We start from the raw sequence: 27,701 nt of genomic DNA, 5'->3' as shown, positions 1-27,701 counted from the left end.
TAATAAAATTCTTCTTGTTGAGGTATTTAGTTTATATGGAAAGTCACTCATTATAAATGATAGCCCAAATTAATCTACAACTTCTATCAAGTGAATATATTTTTAATTTTATAACTTACTTTTGTCTCATTTTTATATAAAAAAATGAAAGTTGTTAAGTCATATTGCAAAATTACAGGGTCACATTGCAAAAACCAAAAATGAAATATCCCTCATCAATGTTTTACTTCACCTTCATTACCTAAACCCAATGACCGTCTACCTTTCAAAAAAACATTAATATGTAAAATTCTTTTTTTAATAAAAGGCAAAATCACAATGATCTCTTAGTATGTGAAATTCCTTTTTAATTCTTTCTTTACTTAATAAAAGGTAAAATCACAATGATCTCTGTGAAATTCCTTTTTAATTCTTTTACTTAATAAAGGGAAAAATCACAATGATCTCTTAGTACTTTGCCTAACGTTTTGATCTTTGCAATACATATAATTGATTTTTTAAACTTAATAAATAGAAAAATCTTGTAACACAATGAGATGTTCATACTTTGGTGAAGATCTTGATATTTGCAATAAATATAGTTGAAACAATATCTAATTGATTATAAATATCATGAATTAATGTAAATGAAAGTTTATTTATATTTCATTCTATGTGTTAATTAATTCATAGTGATTAAAAAAAGAGAGTTCGCTTATATATCTTGAATTAATGTAAATGAAAGTTTATTTATATTTCATTCCATATGTTAATTAATTCATAGTGATTAAAAAAAGAGAACGTTCATTTATATATCTTTTTTATATTCCAAAAGTTAATTAATTTATGGTGGAAAGTTAGTTTATATTTCTTTTTATATTCCATATGTTAATTAATTCGTAGTGATTAAAAACACAAAAAGTTCATTTATATTTTTTTATATTCTATCTGTTAATTAATTTATAAATTTATAATGACTTATAAAAAAAAAATGGAAAATTTATTAAAATTAATAGAGATTTTGGAAAAAAAATGATTTATGATTTATAAAAATAAGACTTCCATAATCTATTCATAAGTTTATTAAAATGCATCATATTTTTAAGAACAACATACTAAATTAATTTATTTAATCTATTCATAAGTTTATTAAAATGCAACATATTTTTTAGAACAACACACTACATTAATTTATTTTATGTATTCCAAAGATTCTCTATCTACCATTACCATTAAGAGAGGGTAAAGAGGATAACATATTAAGATAAAAAATACCATTAAGAGGGTAAAATATTAAGATAAACTAAATAACTACATGCATATTGGCTTTTAAAATTATCTTTAAAGTATTTGTCTTATTTTTTTAATGAACTAAACATGCATATTGCTTTCTAAAATTATTTTAAGGATGCATATTGCTTTCTAAAATTATCTTTCATATTTCCATAAATAGAATATACTTATCTTATCTTATATTTTAATAAAAAAAACCTTTTGTTACTAATCCACCTACATCCATCCTAACTCGAGATCACCGAGGGTCTAACTCGAGATCACCCCCGGCCAAAGAGAAATCAGATATCTTTAAAGCTACCCAATGACCATAACCAGCTGCTCAAATTTGAAAAGAATAAAATCTCATCAAAAATTGAAATAATACTGATTACGCGTGTAAACCAATGCCACCTAGACTGGATAAATCTTTGTAGTGAAATAATACTGATTACGCGTGTAAACCAATGTTACCTAGACTGGATAAATCTTCTACAAAGTACTTTGACAGGTAAGCCGCAAAGAATACACGGATATTTACAAACAAAAACCATTTTCAAATAAAAAATCAACAATAATGTGTATGCATATATAGATATAGAATCACAGAAATAATATGTCATGCACATAGATACACGAACCAAAAGAGTATGAGTGATAGATATTTCATTTTTTTGAATGATAGATATTTAACAATCCTCTTCAAGGGTGGGGATTGCACTGATATCTGCAACCTTCAGTATCATAGAGCTTCCACAGAGATTGCATTGAACTCTGCAGGATTTAGGGCACGTCTCAATATATCCAACTGGACTACCCAACTCCATTACCAGTTCTCTGGATTACCCAACTCCATTACCAGTTCTCAGAGTAAGACTAAATGCTTTATAATATATTTATAATATTGATAGTCTGGACAATTCAAATTCCACCCACAGAGATTGCATTGAACTCTGCAGGATTTAGGGCACGTCTCAATATATCCAACTGGACTACCCAACTACATTACCCGTTCTCTGGATTACCCAACTCCATTACCAGTTCTCAGAGTTTTAAGACTAAATGCTTTATAATATATTTATAATATTGATAGTCTGGACAATTCAAATTCCACCCACAGAGATTGCATTGAACTCTGCAGGATTTAGGGCACGTCTCAATATATCCAACTGGACTACCCAACTGCATTACCAGTCCAACTGCATTACCAGTTCTCTGGATTACCCAACTCCATTACCAGTTCTCAGAGTTTTAAGAGTAAATGTTTTATAATATTGATGGTCTGGACAATTCCAATTCCATCCAACTGTTGTATATGCATTGCTGAATTAAATTACATCCAATTACGGACTGCAGTATATACATTAAAATATCTTACAGAGTATTAAAATATATACATTCTTGAACTGAATTAAATTATTTCCCATGCCTGTTAATATTCAGGGGAGTTGTGTCCAACCACAGACTCCCACTCGGCGCCCCGGGCCGGCGGGAGGACGATCGGCTGGTCATCCAGGAAGAGAGAGAGTTCATCGTGGGCATCGTCCCACGTGGCAACCTTGTTGGCGCCCAGGTAGAGCTTGTGGGAATCGAACTGCATACCGATGGACTGCACCCAGGTGAATCGCGCTTCAGACCCTCTTTCTTGCTCTTGCCAATGAAATGCCCATTGATATGTAAATTGGTCTCAGAGACAAGGCAGAAATCCCGGTCCTTCTTTCCATGAAAGAACAAAATAATGCCGTCCCCGTCAAGGGAGCAGAGCATTTTTCATTGTAAAGGCAGAAAAGGTGGAAACGGTTCGAATGCTTCCAAACAGCATCATTTGCAACCTGACTGGCTTCCTCATACAAAACCTGGAATATGATCCCTTTCTATAGGAATAACATCCCAAAATGTTTAAAGCTCTTTAGGAAGAGAAGAAACCTCCTGGTCTACAGTTGAAAGTCCGATTTGTATTAAACCATGAATCCCAATTGAAAAATTGTCCAATTATACATCTTCTAATATGATTTATCAACCATGTCTAGCAATATGCAGTCTGTGTACACTCTTTTCAGGGCCAATGACATTCCTAACCTTTGCATCAGCAGAAAAACCCTACAGGAACTTCACTGGAACTCAACCTTAAAGACCTAGCAGATGCAGGAGAGCTAATATCAAAAGTGCCAACTTCTAGTTTGCTGAAAAAGCTACAACAATACCAGCAGTGATTGTTGAAATATTCTGAACACCATCTTCCACTATACTGCGCACTGTCGCAGCATCTGTTGATAATCTTGCACCTATTGCACAAATTTGGAATTTGGATAATCACCAATATGATATTTCTAACGTCTGCCCAAGGCGAATACAAATTTAGTGTTTACTCTTTGGAGTGTTTTTCCTCCCATTAACAAAACGGTAAAAGGTTTGTCATCAATCAAACCATCACTATCATCAAACCATCCAACCTCCTGGTAAACAATCTTGTTAAATGTCAATGATCGTATAGGTTGCACAAGCCTGCCACCAGCAACAGCAAAACAGATGATCTGTGTTGGTCCCATGAGGAGGCATGTTGCTTGCAAAACTATATACATAAGTTCCCAGAATCTGGCATCTTTTCGAAGCTTATGTGGAAGTTCGTAAAAACTGGCAATAACACTTGGAAGTAAGAGACTAAAAATAGGAAATGTAACCCCATGAACAACTGCTGCAATGGATCCCAGTATGAACGCTAGAGTCTCTGCCTTGTTGAGAGATGCTAGGCGTGAAACAACATTTTTTCCATATTTTAACTGCCCATCCTCGACATCTCCCTGATTTTTGGACGAAAACCAATTCACGAAGCCCTTCTTTGGCTTACTTTTGCCCACTTGAACATTTTCCTGGAGACCAACTCCACCAGGCAACGAAAATGGAAAAGAAACAGAGTTAGAACTACCACCAATTCCCGATGATCTATTGCTTATAGATCGTCTAGGAGATGACTTTCGACTACTACGCCTGCCAACGGTCCTGGAATCACGCAAATGCATTTCCATATGCTCAGGATCATTTGCATATTGTTCTTTTGGTGGATGTATTTCCTGCAGACATATAAGCTGGGAGAATGGCCCAGATGGGTTCATGATGAGCTGGGAGTGTGAACCTGAAATTAACATTTCTCATTTCCATTAATAGCTCTGCGTGAGTAATGAGTAACGAAGAAGAGTCACCTCACTAAGCCTGTTGCAAAATATCAAATAATTTTTCTATTTTCAACAATATTTGTTAATAATGGAATGGAGAAAAAATGTTTTATAAGCAAGTGGACGTTAGATTGTCGATATCTGTGTTGTTTGTTAATAAAGATTAAAAACTAAAGCATTGCAAAAATTTACCCTTTTCAACAATACAGCCACGCTGGACGACAGCGATCATATCAGCATTTCTGACAGTAGCCAGACGATCTGCAACAATAACTGTTGTTCTATTTCTCATAATTCTATCAACAGCTTCTTGAACCACTCTTTCAGACTCTGCATCCAAGGCACTGGCAGCTTCATCGACGAGGAGAATTCGGGCATCTTTTAAAATAGCCCACGCAATTGCAATCCTTTGCTTTTGAGCTCCATATAATTGGGTATCAAACCCCTGAAAAGAGTAACCATGACTGTCAGCATATACCAATCACCAATAATGAAGATCTATTTCTACAAACTTGAGGCATGTTACTAATAAATTTTGCCGCATTAGCAAGCTCTGCAGCAGCCTGTATTTCCTCTGGTGTTGCCCCATCTTTACCATATGCAATATTCTCCTTAATAGTGGTTTCAAAGAGAGCAGGTTCCTGGCTTACAAGTCCAATTTTTTGCCTTATCCATTAAATTGTTTGATATTGACACTATCTATAAGCACTTCACCAGCTTGTGGATCATAGAATCTATCTATAAGATAATATAACTGTGGACTTCCCACTTCCACTCTCTCCAACTATAGCCGTAGTGTTACCTCTATAGCTGCAATGGTACCTATGGGTATTTCCAGTGAGAACCCAAAAAATATATGAACATAAGGCCGCACTGGATAACCGAAGTGTACATCACTGGATAACCGAAGTGTACATCTTTAAGCTCAATATCAACCTGAATATCCTCAAGTACCAATCTATTTGTATCATATACATCAATCTCTGGCTTTCTATAAATTGTCTCAAACATTTTGTAAGCTGCAGCTTGTCCAGCTCCAAAGGCATTTAAACATGGCGACGCGTATACATCAATCTCTGGCTTTCTATAAATTGTCTCAAACATTTTGTAAGCTGCAGCTTGTCCAGCTCCAATGGCATTTAAACATGGCGACGCATATACATCAATCTCTGGCTCTCTATCAATTGTCTCAAACATTTTGTAAGCTGCAGCTTGTCCAGCTCCAAAGGCATTTAAACATGGTGACGCCTGTCCCGGAGACCTGAAATCCAATAGAACATTTATCGTTGTGTTCTCATTAATTAATGTGAATTTATCTAGTTTGAATAAGTGCAAATCCCTATAGTCAAATTTCCTGATCAAGTGACAATAATGCATTTCACAATGCAGATTCAAGTCACATGCCTCCAGTCAGAACTGCAATGATGACATTAATCACACTCCAGAATATCCTTCATGAATAATTAACCGTTATCAATACCAAAGAGCCAATGCAAAGGTGGAGAACAAAATAAAATGTAAAGACCCAACGCCAAAACTAGCTGCCAACCATTGATAAGCAGCCAACCATTGATGAGCAGTAGCCATGTAAGCAATTGTAAGGGAATTTTCATAGTCAGTAACAACATTCTTCTCCCCGATAAAAGCAGCAGCCTGAAATGTAACTAAAATGTGTTATTAATCTGTATAGATTATGTACAATAGAACTGGTGCTCGTATGAAAACATGGTAACCCTCAATTTCAGATCTAAAGAAACCTGGTTTTATGACATGAAAAGGCGTGGTTTGTGTTATTGATCACATACTCCGGGTCCTAAATGAACTAGTTATCTGCTCCATAACATTGCCCGCTTCTACATATGCTTGCTGGCCTCAGCTTGACATCTTTGATATTATCATAGCCATAGCACTGCCCGCCAGTGCAAGAAGGGGAATCGTACATGGCATTACTAGGGTAAGTTTCCATCCTTTGATGAAGGCGACAACAAAACCTCCGAAGAATGTTGACACAACCTAGATGAATTTCCCAACCTGAACAAACAACGGCAAATATAAAAATATGAGAAAGGTTATTATACATTATTATGCGGAAAATGCTAAATAGAACTATAAACATATGATAAAAGGTTATTGTATAATCTTCCATTAGAGTAATATAATTACACTGTTAATTTGCACTTCAATTACAATTTAGTTACATAGTTAATGATCAGTTATACCATTGTGACTTATATCACGAATATAGAAAACATTTTGATGCTGTGGGAATTTAAGTATCGATTTGCATTTCATTTTGCTATTGGGCATTTACTTGTGGCTGCAGCCATAGTCACTGTTCCGATTAACATATTGATATATTGACATCGGAGCCAGAAAGGACGTGATCTGTATCCATGTGTGTGCAGTGTATGAAAGTGCAGCATAGGAGAGTTGTTTTCATAGGTCAACGCTGCTTTATGAGGGATGCCTCCGGAACTTTAAACCTAAGTTCCACTTGAAGGAGGCAAACTAGGTAAAGAAGATGTTGCAGTAAAGAAAGGATTAAAAAAAAAACAATGTGAGGCCAGTTGTAATATTTGCTTGAACTAGAGGCCCAATTCCAATAAAGAAGACCCAAAGCGAGGCAAGTTGTAATATTTGAGTGAACAAGAGGATCGACTGTTTGCAACAAAACATTTTATTTTGGACAGACGCTTAGGAGAACAAAGCCACCATTACAGCCCAGTTATTGCATCACTGAAAATAGAAATTTAAAGTTGGAATGATCAACAATATGATATATCTAACGTAATGTATTTAGAACTATTTGATAATCTTGCACTTATTGCAACACTGAAAATAGAAATTTGAAGTTAGAATGATCACCAATATGATATATCTAATGTAATGTATACAGAGGAAAATGCAAATTTAGTATTTAATACAAATTTGGTATTTGCCCTTGGAGTGTTTTACTCCTATTACCAAAACAGTAAGAGGTTTGTCCATCCACTGACCTTGAATTTTCACTATTATCAAACCATCCAAATTGGTCTTGCCTCTTGTAACTGCAATTACAAATGTTCTCTGCAAAATTAAAAAAACAATTACAAGCTTGATAATTATTAAGCTGGCATATAAAGCAATTACAAGCTTGATAAGACCTTGAATTTTCACTATTATCAAACCATCCAAATTGGTCCTGCCTCTTGTAACTGCAATTACAAAAGTTCTCTGCAAAATTAAAAAAGCAATTACAAGCTTGATAATTATTAAGCTGGCATATAAAGCAATTACAAGCTTGATAAATATTAAGCTGGCATATAATTTGTTAAGGATTCCAACAATTGATAATATGATCATATACACACCAGTTTTTATAAGTTGTTGGGGAAATATTTCTTAATCACCCTGTGATTTTTTTGTTGTCTTTGTGGAGCCCTTTTAATTGCAAGCTTTATAATACAATCGTTGTTCTTGTGGAGCCCTTTTAATTGCAAGCTTTATAATACAATCGTAATCGTTGTTTTTGTGGAGCCTTTTTAATTCTGAACTTTATTGAGATTTTTAATTCTGAACTTCATATCTCAATAAAGTAATGCACATTATACTAACACTGAAAAATCTCAATAAAGTAATGCACGATTATACTAACACTGCATGAATCAAGCTAACATCTATAATTCAAATCAATAATACATTCACTGATACTTTTAATTGCAAGCTTTATAATACAATCGTTGTCTTTGTGGAGCCTTTTTAATTCTGAACTTTATTGAGATTTTTAATTCTGAACTTTATATCTCAATAAAGTAATGCAGGATTATACTAACACTACATGCAATTAAGCTGACATCTATAATTCAAATCAATAATACTTTCACTGATGGCTTATTGGGTAACTTCCTAGTACCATTGTTCTATCTCATAAATGGACTTTTGGATTGAAGAAAAACTGATGGAAATCGCCAAAATGAGCCATAACATTCAAATTTTGACCCTGTAAGGTTTTACCTAAAGTGTAAGGTTTTAGCTAAAGTCAAAAAGCACATACAAAGAGTGCTTGTTACATTGTTATGTATTTGATAAAAGGAAAAATTGTTGAGCAGAAAGAACAAATCTTGAAAACAAAACTTGCCAGGGTTAAAAATAAACTGAATTAGCTAAATCTAAACTCTATCTAAACATTTAAGTTGGACTTGTTTTAACTTTGTTGGTAGCATAATTTCATTATAATTATCAAGTACATAAGTGAGTGGGCCATAATATCCAAATTTTGACCCCGTGTAAGGTTTTAGCTAAAGTCAAAAAACACATACAAAGAGTGCTTGTTATGTTATGCATTCAATAAAAGGTAAAAATTGTTGAGCAGAATGAGGAAATCTTAAAAAGAAAGTTGTCGGGATTAAAAATAAACAGAATTAGCTAAACCTAAACATTTAAGATGGACTTGTTTTAACTTTGTTGGTACCATCTGATTATTGGTTCTAAACTCATTATAATTATCAAGTACATAAGTGATGGACTTGTTTTAAGTTTGTTGGTACCATCTGATTATTTGTTCAGAATCCAAGAAATAAACAAATTTAAGGACCTATTTGAAATTTGTGGGTGCCATTTGATTATTTGTTTAATTTCATTATAATTACTATCAAGTACATAAGTAAATCAATAAAGCTCTTACTAGAAACAAATTTTCTACGTCATGAATTATTTTTCTTTTGCGAATGATTTTTCATTAAAGTGAAAAATAAACAAATTTAAGGACCTATTCGAAATTTGTGGGTGTCATTTGATTATTTGTTTAATTTCATTATAATTATTATCAAGTACATAAGTAAATCAATAAAGCTCTTACTAGAAACAAATTTTCTATGTCATGAATTATTTTTCTTTTACGAATGATTTTTCATTAAAGTGAAAAAACCTCGTTATCTCTTGGAACAAGGACTAGGATTATATGACTAGTATTGATTTCATTTACTGAAAGAAACTCCTGAACCACAAGGATAAAGCAATCAACCTATTATGCACCTTGTTATCTCTTGGAACAAGGATTAGGATTATATGACTAGTATTGATTTCATTTACTGAAAGAAACTCCTGAACCACATGGATAAAGCAATCAACCTACTATGCACCTCATTATCTCTTGGAACAAGGATTAGGATTATATAACTAGTATTGATTTCATCTCGTTATCTCTTGGAACGAGGACTAGGATTATATAACTAGTATTGATTGATTTCATTTACTGAAAGAAACTCCTGAACCACAAGGATAAAGCAAGCGACCTATTAATTCAGAGGGATGAATTTGAAATTTTCTTCAGATAAAATAAATCCATTTGTTTGGGAAAAAAAGGATTAGCTTAAAGGAAAAATTAGTAGTGTGTTTTGTAGGGTAGAGAATTATGACAAAAAGCGAATAGAGTTTAAAATGACCTAAAATGACCAAAAAGGACAGTATCAAAAATAGAACCACAATCTCATTTTCAAAATGGTGTATAATTTTTTTAGCCTTTTCGTGTGTGTGTTTTTGCTTGAACTCTACAAGGTTGCCAACATGGAGGAGAAAGAGAAAAAAGAATCTGGCACCCATATCCTTATACTTACCCAATTTCTCAGCTGAGACTTCTCCCTCAAATTCCTTTTCACATTGACCCACATGATGTTGTAATTTAATATCTTGGAAGAAGAGAATCCCGTATTTTACACTAAGAAACAAGAAGCAAATTAACAATGATCTAAACAAGGGGATACTTAAATCCTAGAAACTATTATATCCATTGTTTTATTAAAGATATCATGACATCCACAGAACAGAAAGTGTGATTTGAATGGCAACATGTAAATAAAAAAGAACATATTGTTTTATTAAATATATCATGACATCCACAGAACAGAAAGTGTGATTTGAATGGCAACATGTAAATAGAAAAGAACATAGGGGGCACCTACAATGGCATTCATTAGATCATTGTCCTGCTGCTTCTCCATCATTGTCATCCACTAGCTACATTGCTGAGCACGTTACTAAATTCCTCCTTTCTCAAATGGCTCTTGAGAATATTTTCATAATCTTTTCACTCAGAGAGTTCCTGCTCATTATAATTATCAGGTACATGAGTGAATGAGCCATAACATCCAAATTTTGACCCTGTAAGCTTTTAGCTAAAGTCAAAAAACACATACAAAGAGTTCTTGTTACATTGTTATGCATTCAATAAAAGAAGCCCATTAACAATGATCTAAAGAAGGGGATACTTAAATCCTAAAAACTATTCTACCCATTGTTTTATAAAGATATCATAACATCCACGGAACAGAAAGTGTGATTTGAATGGAAACATGTAAATAAAAAAGAAGATAGGGGGCACCTGCAATGGCATTCATTAGATCGTTGTCCAGCTGCTTCTCCATCATTGTCGTCCACTAGCTACATTGCTAAGCATTGTTATTAAGTTCCTCCTTTCTCAAATGGCTCTTGAGAATCTTTTCACTCAGAGAATTCCTGCTCATTATAATTATCAAGTACATAAGTGAATGAGCCATAACATCCAAATTTTGACCTTGTAAGGTTTTAGCTAAAGTCAAAAAACACATACAAAGAGTGCTTGTTACATTGTTATGTATTCAATAAAAGGTAAAAATGGTTGAGCAGAATGAGAAAATCTTAAAAAGAAAGTCGTCCGGCTTAAAAATAAATGGAAAAATCTTAAAAAGAAAGTTGTCCGGCTTAAAAATAAATGGAATTAGCTAAGCCTAACATTTAAGATGGACTTGTTTTAACTTTGTTGGTACCATCTGATTATTTGTTCTAACTCCATTATAATTATCAAATACATAATAATTATCAAGTACATAAGTGATGGATTTGTTTTAACTTTGTTGTTCTAACTTCATTATAATTTAAGTATAGGGGGTTTACGCAGTGCATTATATTAGATATCATTTTTGGGATTCAACTGCGTTAAGTAAGTCATTCACGTATGACCATTTCCATGAGAGGTAGTCATAAGTGACTAATTTCTCATGATTTGAATAGTTCACTTAGCACTCATTGCATCGGGTGATGCTCACAGGGGTGAAGAAGTGGGATTGAAAATGGTGAAATAAATCACATAGCATCAATCATCACTTCCGAGGCTTGCACCCGGTAACCAGGACTTCCCGGGAGGTCACCCATCCCAGATCTCCTCTCGCTCAAGTGCATAAGTGATTGGACTTGTTTTAACTTTGTTGTTACAATCTCATTATTTGCTCTAACTTCATTATAATTATTAAGTATGTAAGTGGATCCATAAAGCTCAGTTACAAGAAACAAAAAAGTTAAGGACCTATTCGAAATTTTGTTGGTGCCATTTGATTATTTGTTTAAATTCATTATAATTATTATCTTTTTTTTCCCATAAGGAAAAATCGTAATTTCTTTAAAAAGAGGAAATTACATTCTGTAGATGCTGGTGCATATCCAGTGCATGATCATATCATGTATAGACAGTGTTGTTGCCTTTGATCCACGTAGGGGGCAACAATAATAAACAAAAAACTATAAGCCATATGATAAACAGACTGTTACCATGTTCAGTGTCAGCATTATAATTATTATCAAGTACATAAGTAAATCAATAAAGCTCTTACTAGAAATAAATTTTCTAAGTCATGAATTATTTTTCTTTTGGGAATGATTTTTCATCAAAGTGAAAAGACCTCATTATCTCTTGGAACAAAGACTAGCATTATATGACTAGTAATGATTTCATTTACTGAAAAACTCCTGAATCACAAGGATAAAGCAAGCAACCTATTAATTCAGAGGAATGCATTTGAAATTCTATTTAGATAAAATCTATTTGTTTGGGAAAAAATGGATCAGCTTAAAGGAAAAATTAGTAGTGTGTTTTTTAGGGGAGGGAATTATGACAAAAAGTGAAAATAAATTCAGAGGGATGCATTTGAAATTCTATTTGGATAAAGTCCATTTGTTTGGGAAAAAATGGATGAGCTTAAAGGATAAATTAGTAGTGTGTTTTTTAGGGTAGGGAATTATGACAAAAAGCAAAAAGAGTTCCTGCTCAAGTTAAGATGTTTTAGCTTCATGAAACCCCAAATTTCTTTGGGAATGCTACCAACCAGAAGATTGTTGGTTATATTCAAAAGCTCCAAATCCTTCATACTCCCGAGCTCTCAAGAAATGGAGGCTTGCGGTTCCATATGTACAAGAGAGAGAAATATTACAAAGTCTCTCATGCAACTCACATGCAGGGAAATGAGTGATTCTTCAACTCACATGTAGGGAAATGAGTGATTCTTCTGTTGAAATTTCTAAGTCTGACACGTCAAAAACTCCTACTGCATTATCTAGTTTATTTCACCTACTTGTTTATTATTTAACAAGTTATTTATCCATATAAATACTAAAAATAAACACAAATGCAGTCTCAACTCATATACAGATCATCAACTGAAATAATAGACAAACACACAAGGGACACCATTATTTTTGGACAATCGTCCCTGGAAAAACCCAATTTGGGAAAACTGGTGCAACAGTTCTGAGAATTTTATTATTAAGCAGCTTTCTTGAGTACAACTAGGGTACCAAACTGGCTCACCCAACAAAGATTTCTACTTGGCAATAATACCTCTTCTTGGAGACAGATATTCAACAAATTTGTCCCACGAAAATCCTTCCAGCGCTTCTCCAAGGCTCTGCGTCAACCCTGCTAGTCCCAGCATCACTCCTGAACCCTCTGCGTCAGCCTTCTACCTCTTTGCATCAGCTTTCTGGCCTTCTGTGTCACCCACACAAGCCCCTCAGCCTCTGCGTAATCACTAGCTGCCTCTGCGTGGCTCCTGTTGCCTCTGTGTAGCTATGGCTGCTCTGCGTAGCCCCTCTGCCACTGCGTTGATCCTTCGACACTATCTCTGCCTCTCTTCTATGTACTCAATGCTCCTTGCTGCAACTCAGATCTCTTGTTCGAATTTTCTCAGTAAACCTCGCTCCAAAAAATCGAACTGACTGATCAATCTTGGTGTATCTCCAACTGACCCTCAAGCCTCCTCTTATACTTTTCCTGTTGTGTCTTCAACGACTGAGATTAAATATCTAATCAACGGCTAAGATTAGATTTGGCTTGATGCATGCCATTTAGAACATTCTCACCTAGTTTTATATTAATACCCATTAATAGTTTAATTTTCCTAAGTTTAGACTTAGGAACTCCATTAAAAATTTAATTATTTTAATATCTCTCTAACCGGATGGAATTTCCCCAAAGCATTTCTGGGTCTTGGATATTTCATGTGCTTTAGCCTCCACCAATTTTCATGGCTAGATCACATCCAATGCTACCACAAATCAACACTCCCTCTTAGTGAGGAATGTGCTCTAGTAATGCTCCACCACTAAAATCACACTAATTCTCCACCACCGGTACTTGTGTTGATGCTTGGCCTGCTGCCTAGCATCCTCTGCACTACTGCCTCCTTGACTGTTGCCCATGGCTCTGCCACTGCCACTGCCACTGCTACATTTGTACTGCAGCTCCCTCTGCATCCATGTTGTTGCTCGTCCTTCCTCCCAACATGTTGCATCATGTTTCCCATAGCACTACCACTGCTAACTGTTGCACTACAACTTAGTTACCAAGAAGTAATTGATCTACCCAACCACTGACATCCTTGTCGATCTACCTCTACTATTATCCTATGCTCCCTCTGCTGCCTCTACGCTGTTGCAAACACCTTTGTGCCTCTCGCACTGCTGCAACGACCTTTATGCCTCTCTGCACTGCTGCAACCATCTCTGTGCCTCTCGCATTGTTGCAACCCCCACTGTGTTGTTGCAGACCTCTGCACTGTAGCACTACCTTTTCGCTCCATCCGCATCTTGCTTCTATTAACATCTGTCATCCTGCTATTGTCATTCGGGGCTCCTGTAGCCGAATATGATCCAAGAGTTTGGGTACCTAAAGGATCCTGCCCCTCAACTTCTGTAGTCCTCTTGACTACAACTCGATGTCACCCCACCTCTTCTCTAAAGGTGCATGAACACTCATGGCACAATCATCATCCGTCTCGACTTCTTTTTCCGCCTTCGCTGGAGCTGCCTTGGAGTCAGAAGCCTCTCCCTTACTCTTCTTCCTGGGACACTGGGTTGCATAATGACCCAGCTCCCCACAATGGAAGCACTTTACCTTGGAGATGTCCTTCTTCTTTCTCTTCCCCTAATGTCCCGGAGATGCCAGAGCCGCATTCTCCTCTTTCTTGATTCGACCTCCTTTGCTGCTACTCCCCGCCTTGATCAGCCGTCTGATCTCTTCTTGACGAAGAGCTGCCCACATCTCTTCCCATCCTAGGAGATTCGCTCTGCCCAAAATGCTTTGGACAAATGTCTCCCAATCCTCGGAGACTGCATTTAGGGCGGTCCTCACCATGAAATCCTGATCCCGCGTGGCCCCTATGGAAGTAAGTTGGTCTCGAATCTCCTACAACCTGCTGAGGTATAGATCTATCTGCTCCCCCTTCTGCATCTGATACGACTGCAGTTGAATCTCCAGTAACATCTTCTTCTGCACGAAAGTGCCCTGATACAATGTCATCAAAGTATCCCACATCTCCTTTGTTGTGTTCTTCTTAGCGATATGTTGTACTACATGATCCTTGACCCCATAAAGAATTATGCACTTTTCCTTTGCCATTGCATCCTCATACCTTTCAATATCAACTGGGTCTTTCGAGATAGGCATGGTTCTCAAGGCAAAGCCCTTGATGCTTATCCAGAACATACAGGATCCTGGCCTTCTAGATGACAAAGTCGGAGGCCCCATCCAACCTGTCCTGATCCCTCAATCTGTTCATTGCCATCTTCGCTCTTTTTTTCTGGACCCCCTCTGAGTCTCGACTTCCCTCCTGGAAGTTCTCTCCTCGACTCCCTCTGAGTCTTGATTTCCCTGCTGGAAATCTTCCCGCCAACTGTCGATCCACTCCTCTCCGATCCTCTTTGCAATTGCAACTCAGATCTGGATTTCTTGGCTAGAAATCCCTTAAGGCAGCAACTCCCTCTACCTTGGTTCTGTCTCGTTAGGTATTGTTTTGCTTCGACAACAACAACACCCCACCAGCTTCCCAATCCATAATTTTCCCAGAGCGCCTTAGGCACTAGCAGCGGAAGAAACTGAGCCTCTTAGCTCTGTGCAATCCCGGCAAGGCTGAATCGCTCCTCTGGCCAACTACGTAAAGCTTACCTGGCTGAGTAGGATGACGTGGCTCTTCGTGAGCCTCTTATTCCTCTACATTATCCCTCTCTCTGACTTGAAATGATGACGCAAGCCCTCTATGTCATTCCTTCTCTGTTGCCTTCTGCTTAGGAACAACTCTGTCTCTCGGGGCAGTTGTTTCTACTGCAAATTTTCTGATTTCAGCTAGTGCCTTCAGTTCTCTTATGATCTGCAATGCTCTGATACCATGTTGAAATTTATAAGTTTGACACATCAAAAACTCCTATTGCATTATTTGGTTTATTCCACCTACTTGTTTATTCCTTAACAAGTTATTTAACCATATAAATATTGAAAATAGAAACAAATGCAGTCTCAACTCATATACAGATCATCAACTGAAATACTAGACAAACACACAAGGGACACCTTATTTTTGGACAATCGTCCCCGAAAAAACCCAAATTGGGAAAACCGGTGCAGCAATTCTGAGGGTTTTATTATTAAGCAGTTTTCTGGAGTACAACTAGGGTGCCAAACTGGCTCACCCAACAGAGATTTCTACCCGGTAGTAATATCTCTTCTCGGAGACAGATATTTAGCAAATCTGTCCCACAAAAATCCTTCCAGCGCTTCTCGAAGGCTTTGTGTCAGCCTTGCTAGTCCTAGCGTCACACCTGAACCCTCTGCTTTAGCTTTCAAGCCTTCTACATCACCCACGTAGGCCCCTCAGCCTCTGCGAAATCACTAGTTGCCTCTACGTGGCTCATGCTACCTCTGTGTAGCTATGGCTGCCTCTGCGTAGCCCCTTTGCCAATGGCACTGATCCTTCGGCACTATCTTTGCCTCTCTACTATGCACTCACTGCCCCTCGCTGCAACTCAGATTACTTGTTCGAATTTTCTCAGCAAACCCTGCTCCAGAAAATTGAACTGACTGATCAATCTTGGTGTATCTCCAACTAACCCTCTAGCCTCCTCTTATACTTTTCCTGTTGATTCTTCAATGACCAAGATTAAATCTCTAATCAATGGCTAAGATTAGATTTGGCTTGATCCATGTCATTTAGAACATTCTCACCCAGTTTTATATTAATACCCATTAATATTTTAATTTTCCTAAGTTTAGACTTAGGAACTCCATTAAAAATATTAATTATTTTAATATCTCTCTAATCGGGTGGAATTTCCCCAAACTATTTTTGGGTCTTGGAGATCTCATGTGCTTTAACCTCTCCACCAATTTTCATGGCTAGATCGCATCCGATGCTACCACAAATAAACATCTTCTAGTCTGCAAGTCCATAAGGGAGGAAAAGTATTTTTCTTGAATATTAATAATGCATCAAAATCAGAGCTTTCAACATGGCTTACTGCCAATAATGTCACTACCATACAAGAAATATATTCACGATGATCATCTTGGAAAATGTTATGACTCCATAATACAAAATCCTCAATTGTGCAGATAATTGAAGGCAATGTATAAGCCAAACTTCTATCATCGAATAGACAAACATATGAACGTTGACACAAGAAGTCTCTAGTAGAATCACACCAAAAATTGTAAATATACATATCAGTGGCTCTGAATCCTGATACTTGTGCCATGATCAAATCTTAACAAACTCTAGAAACATGAAGAACATGCTTTTACCTAAACTCTAGAAACATGAAGAACATGCTTTTACCTAGAATACCATCAATAAAAAGCATGAAACCCATGCTTTAAAATAATAACTTTTTTCTTTTCTTCTTTTGTTTGTTACATAGAAACATAGAATACATATTGAAATGAGTACAACAACAATTATGAAGACTAAAACTAGTTACATTTCCAACAAAAGTGCCTATGTCTATTATAGTCAAAACATTGAAGATTATCTCAAAACATTATTCCTCTCTTCCTCTCGATACCAAACATCTTGCTATAGGACACAAATCTCTACAAAAGAATCCACACTTGTAGTGCTCTACAACAACATTATTAGGATATGCTTAGCCCTTGAATTTATCTATCGATGATTCCAATTTCAAAATTGTTTTTTCCAAGCCAGCCCTATACCCATAAAACTTGAAAGGGCGTTATAGATCTTGTATGCAAGATGTAAAAGAAGCTACCATAAAACTTGAAATGAGATTATAGATCTTGCATGCAAGATGTAAAAGAAGCTACCATAAAACTTGAAAGGAGGCTATAGATCTTGTATGCAAGATGTAAAAGAAGCTACACCAATAGATCCGATCTACATCAAGCATTTGTAACATTAGTTTAACCTACGAATAGTAGCCAACATAATAGGAGCGAGCCCTATTATCCACCAAAAAAAGGGTAAACCATAGGAGAATATTTTCTCCTCCTTAGATAGGTAGCCATTCAGTCGACACCTGATATGATTCCATGCAACCTCCACATATATGCTCTCATAGTTTTTTTTCTCTTATTTGACATTTCTTCTTGAAGGAAGGTGGGTCATCCATTGATAGGTACTTTTACCATTTTGTAATCATGTGCTTTTGCTTATTCTTTTTAGGCATACTAATAATTGACTGATTATATTCTTGTTCCATCACTTCGGCTGACCTGGGTGGTTAGTCTTTAATCCTAGTCTATTGGGACCTCCTTTAAGGCCTCAGGATTATAGGAAGGATTTGGCTGACCTAGGTGGCTAGTCTTTAATCCCAGTCTATTGGGACCTCCTTTAAGGCCTCAAGGTTATAGGAAGGACACTACAAGGGACACTCTGATTGATGTGTTTATTTGGGGTAGCATCGGATGTGCTCTAGGCCTCAAAATTTACAGGGGGGCTTGGTCACATGCATTCCAAAGAACCCAGAAAGCGTTTTGGGAAATTCCACCCAGGGACAATTATATTAAAATAATTAATATTTTTAATGGACTTCCTAAGTCTAAACTTAGGAAAATTAAATATTAATGGGTATTAATCTAATTGTGGGTGTAACTTATAGAAAAAGACTGATATCAAGTCAAAGCAATCTAAGCCTTTGATTAGGAGTTAATCTAGGCCGTTGGTTGTCCAACAAAAAGATATAAGAAGGGGCTTGAGGGTCATTTGAAAAATAAACCAAGAGAGATCAAGAAATTGATTTTCTAAAGTGAGAAGTTCTCAGGAGGAAAATTCGATTAAGGAGATTTCTTGTAGTTGAGGGGCAGGGTTAGTTGGGTTTGAGGATCTTCTCTGGAACAATGTTGGGTCCCTATAATACTAGTGATTACCCCATTACTATTGTAGTTATACCCCTTATTTATATTGATGTACCTATGCAGTGCCCATATTGTTACTATTGTGCCACATAGAAGCCCACTATTGTTATTGTTGTGCCCTACAATATTATTGTTATGTAGGCTTTGATTGTATTGGGACCACTTAGACTCCTATATATAGAAAGGAGGTATTTTCATTTGTAGCATCAAAGAATTGTTCATTTATGTAAGGTAAAGGAGGTTGCCCCCTCGAAGAGGCTGAATTCTAAGGCGTGGATCTCTCTTTTCTATCTTTTTTGAGCTGGTTTCATAACATTTGGTATTAGAGCTTTGGATTCTAGGGTTTCGCTGCTCCAAACAGGTCATCGTGGCATTTTCGCTATAACTTTTTTTCTGTGACGTTTCAGAAGTCGCAAAAAAAAACCCATTTGAGAAGAAATCGCGCTGAACCTTGGGTCCGAATTTCAGAGCTTTTCGCGCGATATTTGCGGAGATATGATCTGAGGAAGTTGGTATTTTTGCAGACTCTTGAATTACACTCAAAACAGGTGACCTAGGGAAAATCGTCATAACTTTCGTTCTGAGCATCAGATTGAAATTTCGTAAGAAGGTACAGAAAGAGGACGGACTGTAGTTTTCTTTTATATATTTTTCAGAGTCAAAGGTTGAAACAGTGACACGTGGCACGTCGTACAAGTTCGCTCTACTGAACTAGTCTATAATCAAGTCACTGTGGGAGATTTCGCATAACTCTTCCTTGGAGAATCCAATTTGGGTCAGACTTGTGGCATTGGAAAGAGGACACAGAGGGCTACTACAGGTCACAAATTCAGAACTAGATAATCAGAAAGTACAGAGATACATCAGAGGCAATATCGAGCTCCTACAAAGTGAAAAAAGGTGTGTAGATTTTCTTTAATTTTTGCTTAAGCTTGGTTTGAAAATTTATTTTGAAGGAATTCAAAGGGAATATTAGAGAATTATTATCGGTAACTGATGCCCCGAGGAAAGAAAATGCAAACACCTAGTAAGGAACCTGAAAGCTCTAGCATGACTCATGAAGAAGAAGAAGAAATGCTACATGATATATCAAAATTACAAGAACAAGTGCAACAAATGTCACTTGCACAAAAAGCAACAGAATCTAAAATGGATGGTTTAAGGAAAGATGTAGAAGCTAAGATGGATGGTTTAAAGAAAGGTGTAGAAGCGAAGATGGATGGCATGGAAGCTAAAATTGATGGCATGGATGATAAGATGGATAAGTTGCTACAAGAAATAGTCACTAAGGGTGAAAGAGTAGTAAAGGAAACTCATGATGAGAACAAAAGAAATGTTAATCATGATTCCATAGACTCTAATGTTGGATCGAAGACTCACCATGTTCCAAAAATCGATATGAGGAAGTTTGATGGCAAGGATCCCGCCACATGGATATTACAGATGGAGCAATTCTTCGATCTCAATAATGTGCAAAACACACAAAAGGTACGTATGGCAACTTTATATTTGGAACCAAATCAGTTTGTATGGTATCAATGGCTTTGTTCTCGTAAACAATTTATCACTTGGGCAATTTTTACGGAAGAATTGATAGCACATTATGAGGATACAAAAAGCAACACTTTTTTTAGCCAATTGATAAGTCTCAAACAAAAGGGTTCAATAATGGAGCACATTGAGGAGTTCCAAAAATTGAACATAAGGGTAAAAGATATTCCAGAGGAGCATAGGATTGATGTGTTCATAGGGTCTTTAAAGGATAATATCCAACATGATGTGCGCCTTTGGGAACCTGATTCATTAGAGAAGGCATTCAGGTTAGCAAGAAAAATGGAAAGCAAAATTATGGCAACTAGGAAGCATACCATTCACAACTATAAAGATGGAAGTGTTGTTGCCCATAGTCTTCCACAACCTACAAGGTTGACACCACAACAATTGGAAGAAAAAAGAGCAAAAGGGCTTTGTTACAATTGTGATAGCAAATACACAAAAGGTCATAAGTGTGCTGAGAAGAAATTATTCTACATAGATTGTGAAGAGGAAGAAGAAAAGGAGCAAGAAAGGTCAAAAGAAGAGGATATATTCCAGGAACAAAGCCTAGATGAAGAACAAATAAATCCGACCATATCTTGTAATGCATTGGCGGGAATTACCACTCCTCAAACCATCAAGATAGAAGGACAAATCAAGAAGAAAAAGGTAATAGTGTTGATTGATTCAGGAAGCACCCACAATTTTATTCATTGTAGGGTAGCAAAAGAATTGAATTGCTTCCTATATCCAGCACCAGAGTGTCAAGTGATGATTGCAAATGGAGGAACAATAAATTGCTCTGGAAAGTGCCATAATATCAAGCTATCCATGGGAGAATATGTATTGACTAGCCCAATGCTTTCCATTCCAATGGGAGGTGCTGATGTTGTACTAGGAGTCCAATGGCTACAATCCTTGGGTACAATAGCTTTTAATTTTCAAGAACTTTTCATGAAATTTTCTGTGGAAGGAAAGGAAGTTGAATTAAGGGGTATTGCAGGGAAACCAGGAAAGATAATCAGCTCTAATGGTATGACAAAGCTTCTAAAAAAGGAGCAAAGAGGTGTAATTGCACAATTATGTTCGCTAGATGTTTCCACATTGGAATCATCTATTTCTCCAGATCTCCAAAAAGTCCTGGACAATCATTCCAAGGTATTTGAGACTCCCAAAGGTCTCCCACCTATGCGTGATCATGATCATGCTATTCATCTGATTCCAGGAAGTGTTCCTCCAAACATCAGGCCGTACAGATATCCCTATGTCCAAAAAAGTGAAATTGAACGTATGGTTGCAGAAATGCTAGAGGCTGGTATAATTCAACCGAGTCAAAGTTCTTTCTCTGCTCCAGTAGTATTGGTGCACAAGAAGGATGGATCATGGCGCATGTGTCCGGATTATAGGGAGCTCAACAAGCTCACTATTAAAGATAAGTTCCCCATTCCTGTCATTGATGAATTACTGGATGAATTGCATGGATCAATTTACTTCACCAAGTTGGATCTTCGTTCAGGATATCATCAAATCAGAATGAAGATTGAAGACATTCCGAAAACGGCATTTAGAACTCATGAGGGTCATTATGAATTTTTGGTCATGCCTTTTGGCCTTACCAATGCACCTTCAACATTTCAAGGTTTGATGAATTCAATTTTCAAACCATTCCTTAGAAAATTTGTGTTAGTATTTTTTGATGATATACTAATCTACAGCAAGTCTTGGAAGGATCATGTTGAACATGTTGACAGGGTGCTACAACTATTGGAGGAGAAACAATTATATGCAAAAAGATCCAAATGTTTCTTTGGAGTCCAGGAGGTGGAATATTTGGGTCATATTGTATCTCATGAAGGAGTTAAGGTAGACCCTAGCAAAATTAAAGCCATTAAGGAATGGAAAATCCCCACATCCATAAAGCATCTGCGAGGATTTCTTGGGTTGACAGGGTATTATCGCAAGTTTGTTAAGAATTATGGGAGAATAGCAGCACCTCTAACAACATTATTGAAGAAAGATGCATTTTCATGGACTCCGGAAGCAACAAAGGCCTTTGAACATCTTAAAGAGGCAATGTGCCAAGCACCGGTCTTAGCTACACCGGACTTCACAAAAACCTTTATTGTGGAATGTGATGCTTCAGGAAATGGAATTGGTGCTGTTCTAATGCAAGATGAAAGACCCATTGCTTTTGAAAGTCGTCCAATCAAGGGAAAGTTTTTAAGCAAAGCTATTTATGAGAAGGAAATGTTGGCAATACTCCATGCACTTAAGAAATGGCGACCCTACCTAATGGGAAGACACTTCAAGGTAAAAACGGATCATGATAGCCTTAAATACTTTTTAGAACAAAGATTATCCTCTGAAGAGCAACAAAAGTGGGTCACAAAGATGTTGGGTTATGACTTTGAAATCATCTACAAAAAAGGGAAGCAAAATGTGGTGGCAGATGCACTCTCAAGAAAGGATGAGGATGTGGAAGCATTGTTGTGCGCCATTTCTATTATCCAACCAGATTGGATAAACGAAGCAAGGGAGGAATGGAAGAATGACGAAGAAGTGTGGGCACTTATTCGAAAGCTACAACAAGATTCCAGTACGTCTGATACATTTAGCTGGAAAAATGATTCGTTATGGTACAAAGATCGCTTATACCTCTGTAAGAATTCCCAGCTAAAACAAAAGATTCTTATGGAATTGCACACTTCTCCCTTAGGAGGGCACTCAGGATTTTTAAAAACTTACCACAGGGTTAAGAAGGAATTTTTTTGGGATGGCCTTAAATCAGATATTCAAAAGTTTGTGGCAGAATGTTTGGTTTGCCAACAAAATAAAGTTGAAACAATTAAGACACCGGGTCTATTACAACCTTTATCCATTCCAAGCCAACGTTGGGAGGAGGTTTCAATGGATTTTATCACAGGTTTACCCAAGTCTGAGGGAAAGAGTGTCATCATGGTGGTAGTTGACAGACTTACCAAGTATGCACACTTTTGTGCATTATCACATCCATTTAAAGCCAGTACAGTTTCTACTGCATTTATGGAAACAATTCAAAAGCTACATGGAAACCCAAAGATTATTGTAAGTGACAGAGATCCCATTTTCACTGGAAATTTTTGGACAGAATTATTTTCTTGTCTTGGTACTCAGTTAGCTCATAGCTCATCTTATCATCCTCAATCTGATGGGCAAACTGAGATAGTAAACAAATGTTTGGAAGGATATCTTCGTTGCTTTGTATCTGATAAACAGACACAATGGGTCAAATGGTTGCCTCTGGCTGAATGGTGGTATAACACTTCCTTCCATACAGCAACAAAAATGACCCCATTTATGGCACTTTATGGGTATCAACCACCATCCATCACATCATATTTAAGAGAAAATTCTAAGGTTCAGGCAGTGGAACATCACATCGAACATCAACAACAAGTCCTCCAACTCTTAAAGGATAACCTCGTGTTGGCACAGAATAGAATGAAACAACAGGCAGATCAACATCGCAGTGAAAGAAGTTTTGATGTAGGTGATTGGGTATTCCTACGGCTACAACCATATAAGCAAATGTCCCTCAAGCAAGCTAAGAAGGATAATAAATTATCACCAAAGTATTATGGTCCGTACAAGGTGTTGCAAAAGATTGGTACTATGGCATACAAATTGGAGCTTCCTGCAGCTTCTCGATTGCACCCAGTTTTCCATGTTTCATGTTTAAAGAAGGTTATAGGCGACAAGCTCCCAGTTCAAACAATATTGCCAGAACTTGACGAGGAAGGAAAAATTATATTGGAACCGGAAGCAGTCACAGAAACAAGAACTCGACAGCTACGAAATCGATCAATTTCAGAGTATCTTATCAAGTGGAAGAACTTATCCGCTGAAGATTCCACATGGGAGGATGAGAATTTTATGCAGAAGTATCCAGAACTACTCAAGCGTTGAGGACAACACTTTTTTGAAGGAGAGGGGCATGTTGGGTCCCTATAATACTAGTGATTACCCCATTACTATTGTAGTTATACCCCTTATTTATATTGATGTACCCATGTAGTGCCCATATTGTTACTATTGTGCCACATAGAAGCCCACTATTGTTATTGTTGTGCCCTACAATATTATTGTTATGTAGGCTTTGATTGTATTGGGACCACTTAGACTCCTATATATAGAAAGGAGGTATTTTCATTTGTATCATCAAAGAATTGTTCATTTATGTAATGTAAAGGAGGTTGCCCCCTCGAAGAGGCTGAATTCTAAGGCGTGGATCTCTCTTTTCTATCTTTTTTGAGCTGGTTTCATAACAAACAACCCTGAATACTCAGCAGAGAGGCAGAGAAGCACCAGTGGAGGCAGCACATACCTAAGAAGGATTGACGCTGGGCTAGGAGGGCCCACACAGTGCTTGATGCATAGCCAAAAGGGCCAGCGCAAAGGTAGAGTTGCCTTCCAGTAGAAGTCCGAAATTGCCAAGGAGTTGTCGGATCAGCCAAGAGGGTTGACATCAGAGCTCCAAGAGGCAGGGAGACCTAGCGCAAAGTTGACGCAGAGCCTCAACGAGCTCCATGCAGGCCCACGCAATTACTGCAAAGGGGCAGCGTAGCTGCAGCCGGGGATAGTAAGTTCATTTGCCGAATCAGAAGGATTTGCTGGGTGAAGTGAGGTAACCTCACTAAGTTTTCTGCCAATGTCTTTTTCTCTGTAACTGGCTTGCCGGAAGGGCATCCAAAGTTGTATTGAAAACTATTGCTTAATATTAATAAACCCTCAGAGTTGTTGCACCGATTTTCCCGCATTGGGTTTTTCCAGGGAAATTTGTCCAAAAATAACGGTGTCTATTGTGTTGTACTTTCTTTCTTGCTCAATCTCTTGTTTCCGTATACTAATTAATTAAGTGAAGGCTTCAGTAGTATTTACTTCGATATTTACCGTAGAACACAATAAATAACTTGTATGGATCGACAAGTAGGAGAAGTAACATCAGTTTGCTGCAGTAAGGGTTCCTATTGTCAAATTTTCACGTGGTATGAGAGCTGCACGTGAAGCAAGAATATCAGAGCCGATAGATCTAGCGTTGATCAAAAGAGGGAGTTCGAAAAACGCTGCACGAGGCAGCAGTTCGAAACCCCCAGAGGGTAGACGCAGTTCCAAGCTAGGAAGGCAGATTTTCGAGGCAGTCTCTCTCTGAAGTGAGTCAACAGAGAGAAGGACTTCCAGTTTGAATTTTTGCAAGGGTAGAGGGAGCAGTGCTGAAGCCTCAACGTGAGAGAGCTAGTGGGATGCAAATTTTCAGTAGGTCGTTTGTTTGGCTGAAAAACGTCAGAAGAAGAGAAGCACCTTGAGGGAACTTTTCCTTTGCAGACTTCCTGCCAAGAAGTCCGTTTTCTCATTGGCTAAGCAGCAACAGTGAGAAACAGAGGGGATTTTCGACATTTTTGGCAGATATGGCAACCAGTGGCTTGAGGAATCAGGACAGGTTGGACGGAGCATCCAACTACGTCATCTGGAAGGCTAGAATATCTTTCCTTCTAGATGAGCATGCCCTCAAGATGTACGTTGACAGTGTGTCGTTGAACCTACAGATGCAGATCCGCTAAAAAAGTACAAGGCTGATATGGAAAAGGCCTAGAGGATGACCCTAGATGGAGTCAAGGATCATGTGGCATGTCATGTTGCTAGCAGAACGACGGCTAAGGAGTTGTGGGATGCCTTGGCCATGTTATATCAGGGATCTTCGGAGCAACGGAAGATGTACTTAGAGAAAAAACTAATCTCTACTCAGATGCGGGAGGGAGAGAATGTGGATTCGTTCCTCACGAAGCTGAAGGAGACATGTGATGAATTGTCTACTGTGGGGCATACACCTCAAGATTTAGAGTTGGTTAGACTGGCCCTCAATTCTGTCTTAGATGAGTGGAAAGACTTTGTCCAGAGTATCCTAGGCAGAGCAGAATTACCTAATTGGGATGAGATGTGGGAAACATGAAACAAGAGGAGCTGAGGAGAGACCTGGTCAAGGTCAAACTTGACAGAAGCAGCAGCATCAATGGCTCGAAGCCCAAGGAGTAGGAGGACAATGCAGCCATTGCATCGAACGAGCAGTGGGGGCAACAAAGACGAAAGAAGGACGTCTCCAAGGTGAAGTATTTCAGATGTGGCGAGATGGGCCACTACACATCCCAGTGTCCTTTGAAGAAAAAGGACAAGAATGAGAAGCACGATCCTAAGGTTGCAGCCGCAAAGATCGAACAGGAGGAGTTCACCATGACAGCCGAGATACCTCCATGAGGGAGGTGGGCTGATTTGGAGTTGTAGTTCGAAAGAGCTACAGATGGGCAAGATCCTTGAGGAGTCCACCTCTTGGATCAAGACCTTGCTACGGAAGCCCAGTTTTGCAGTAGTAGGATGGACTAGTGTCGGATGGTGCCGAGGAGTGTCGAGGAGACAGTTGCAGTAGCTAGGAGCACGAGAGACTGAACAACGAAAAGCAGAGTTGGCAGTAGTGTAGATGGCACATGGCAGAGGTCAGCAGCAGCGCGGTAGATTCAGAGGGTTAGCACAGAGACGAGCAACAGTCAGTTCTAGCGTTCATGTGGTATCATACTGAACAGAGTTAGTTCACTAATTTTGGATGTTTTTCAATTGCTTCTCTCAGCAACTGAGTTGCAGCACATATGCAGTGTTACCAGTGGCAGTGCTAGCAGCATAGCAGATGCAACATTTGAGAGGGAGTTGTAGTATAGATGTAGCATTGGCAGTGGTAGTGTCAAAGGCAACAATACAGTTGCAGCAGCAGTGCAGTAGTTGGTGGACAAAATTTCAGACATCAGCAATGCAAAGGATGATGCCTCTGAGTCAGAGCAGTGTGCAGCAGTAGTATATTGCTAGAGCACATTCATCGCTAAGAGGGAGTGTTGATTTTGGGTAGCATTGGATGTGCTCTAGGCCTAAAAATTTCCAAGGAGACTTGGACACATGCATTCCAAAGAACCCAGAAAGCGTTTTGGGAATTTCCACCCAGAGAAGATTATATTAAAATAATTAATATTTTTAATGAAGTTCCTAAGTCTAAACTTAGGAAAATTAAAATATTAATGGGCATTAGTCTAATTGTGGGTGTAAATTCTAGACAAAGGTGGAGATCAAGTCAAAACGATCTAAGCCTTTGATTAGGAGTTAATCTAGGTGGTTGGTTGTCCAATGTGAAGATATAAGAAGGGGCTTGAGGATCATTTGGAAAATACACCAAGAGAGATCAAGAAATCGATTTTTTGAAGTGAGAAGTTCTCATAAGGAAAATTCGATTGAGGAGA

The 27,701-nt window shown here is 37.7% G+C and overlaps 1 pseudogene; it reads right to left on the bottom strand.

Annotated features, from left to right (window-relative positions):
- Positions 1 to 2,882: 2,882 nt before the first annotated feature.
- LOC149208391 (ABC transporter B family member 11-like) overlaps positions 2,883 to 27,701 on the bottom strand; it is a 33,450-nt pseudogene continuing 8,631 nt past the window's right edge.

The sequence above is a fragment of the Pinus tabuliformis genome, chromosome 1_2, assembly GCF_031772625.1.
Source record: "Pinus tabuliformis cultivar Carrire ecotype Pingquan chromosome 1_2, CPIR1, whole genome shotgun sequence".
Classification (NCBI taxonomy): Eukaryota; Viridiplantae; Streptophyta; class Pinopsida; order Pinales; family Pinaceae; genus Pinus; species Pinus tabuliformis.
The sequence above is the reverse complement of the archived record's forward strand: the minus strand, read 5'-3'. Positions and strand labels throughout refer to the sequence as shown.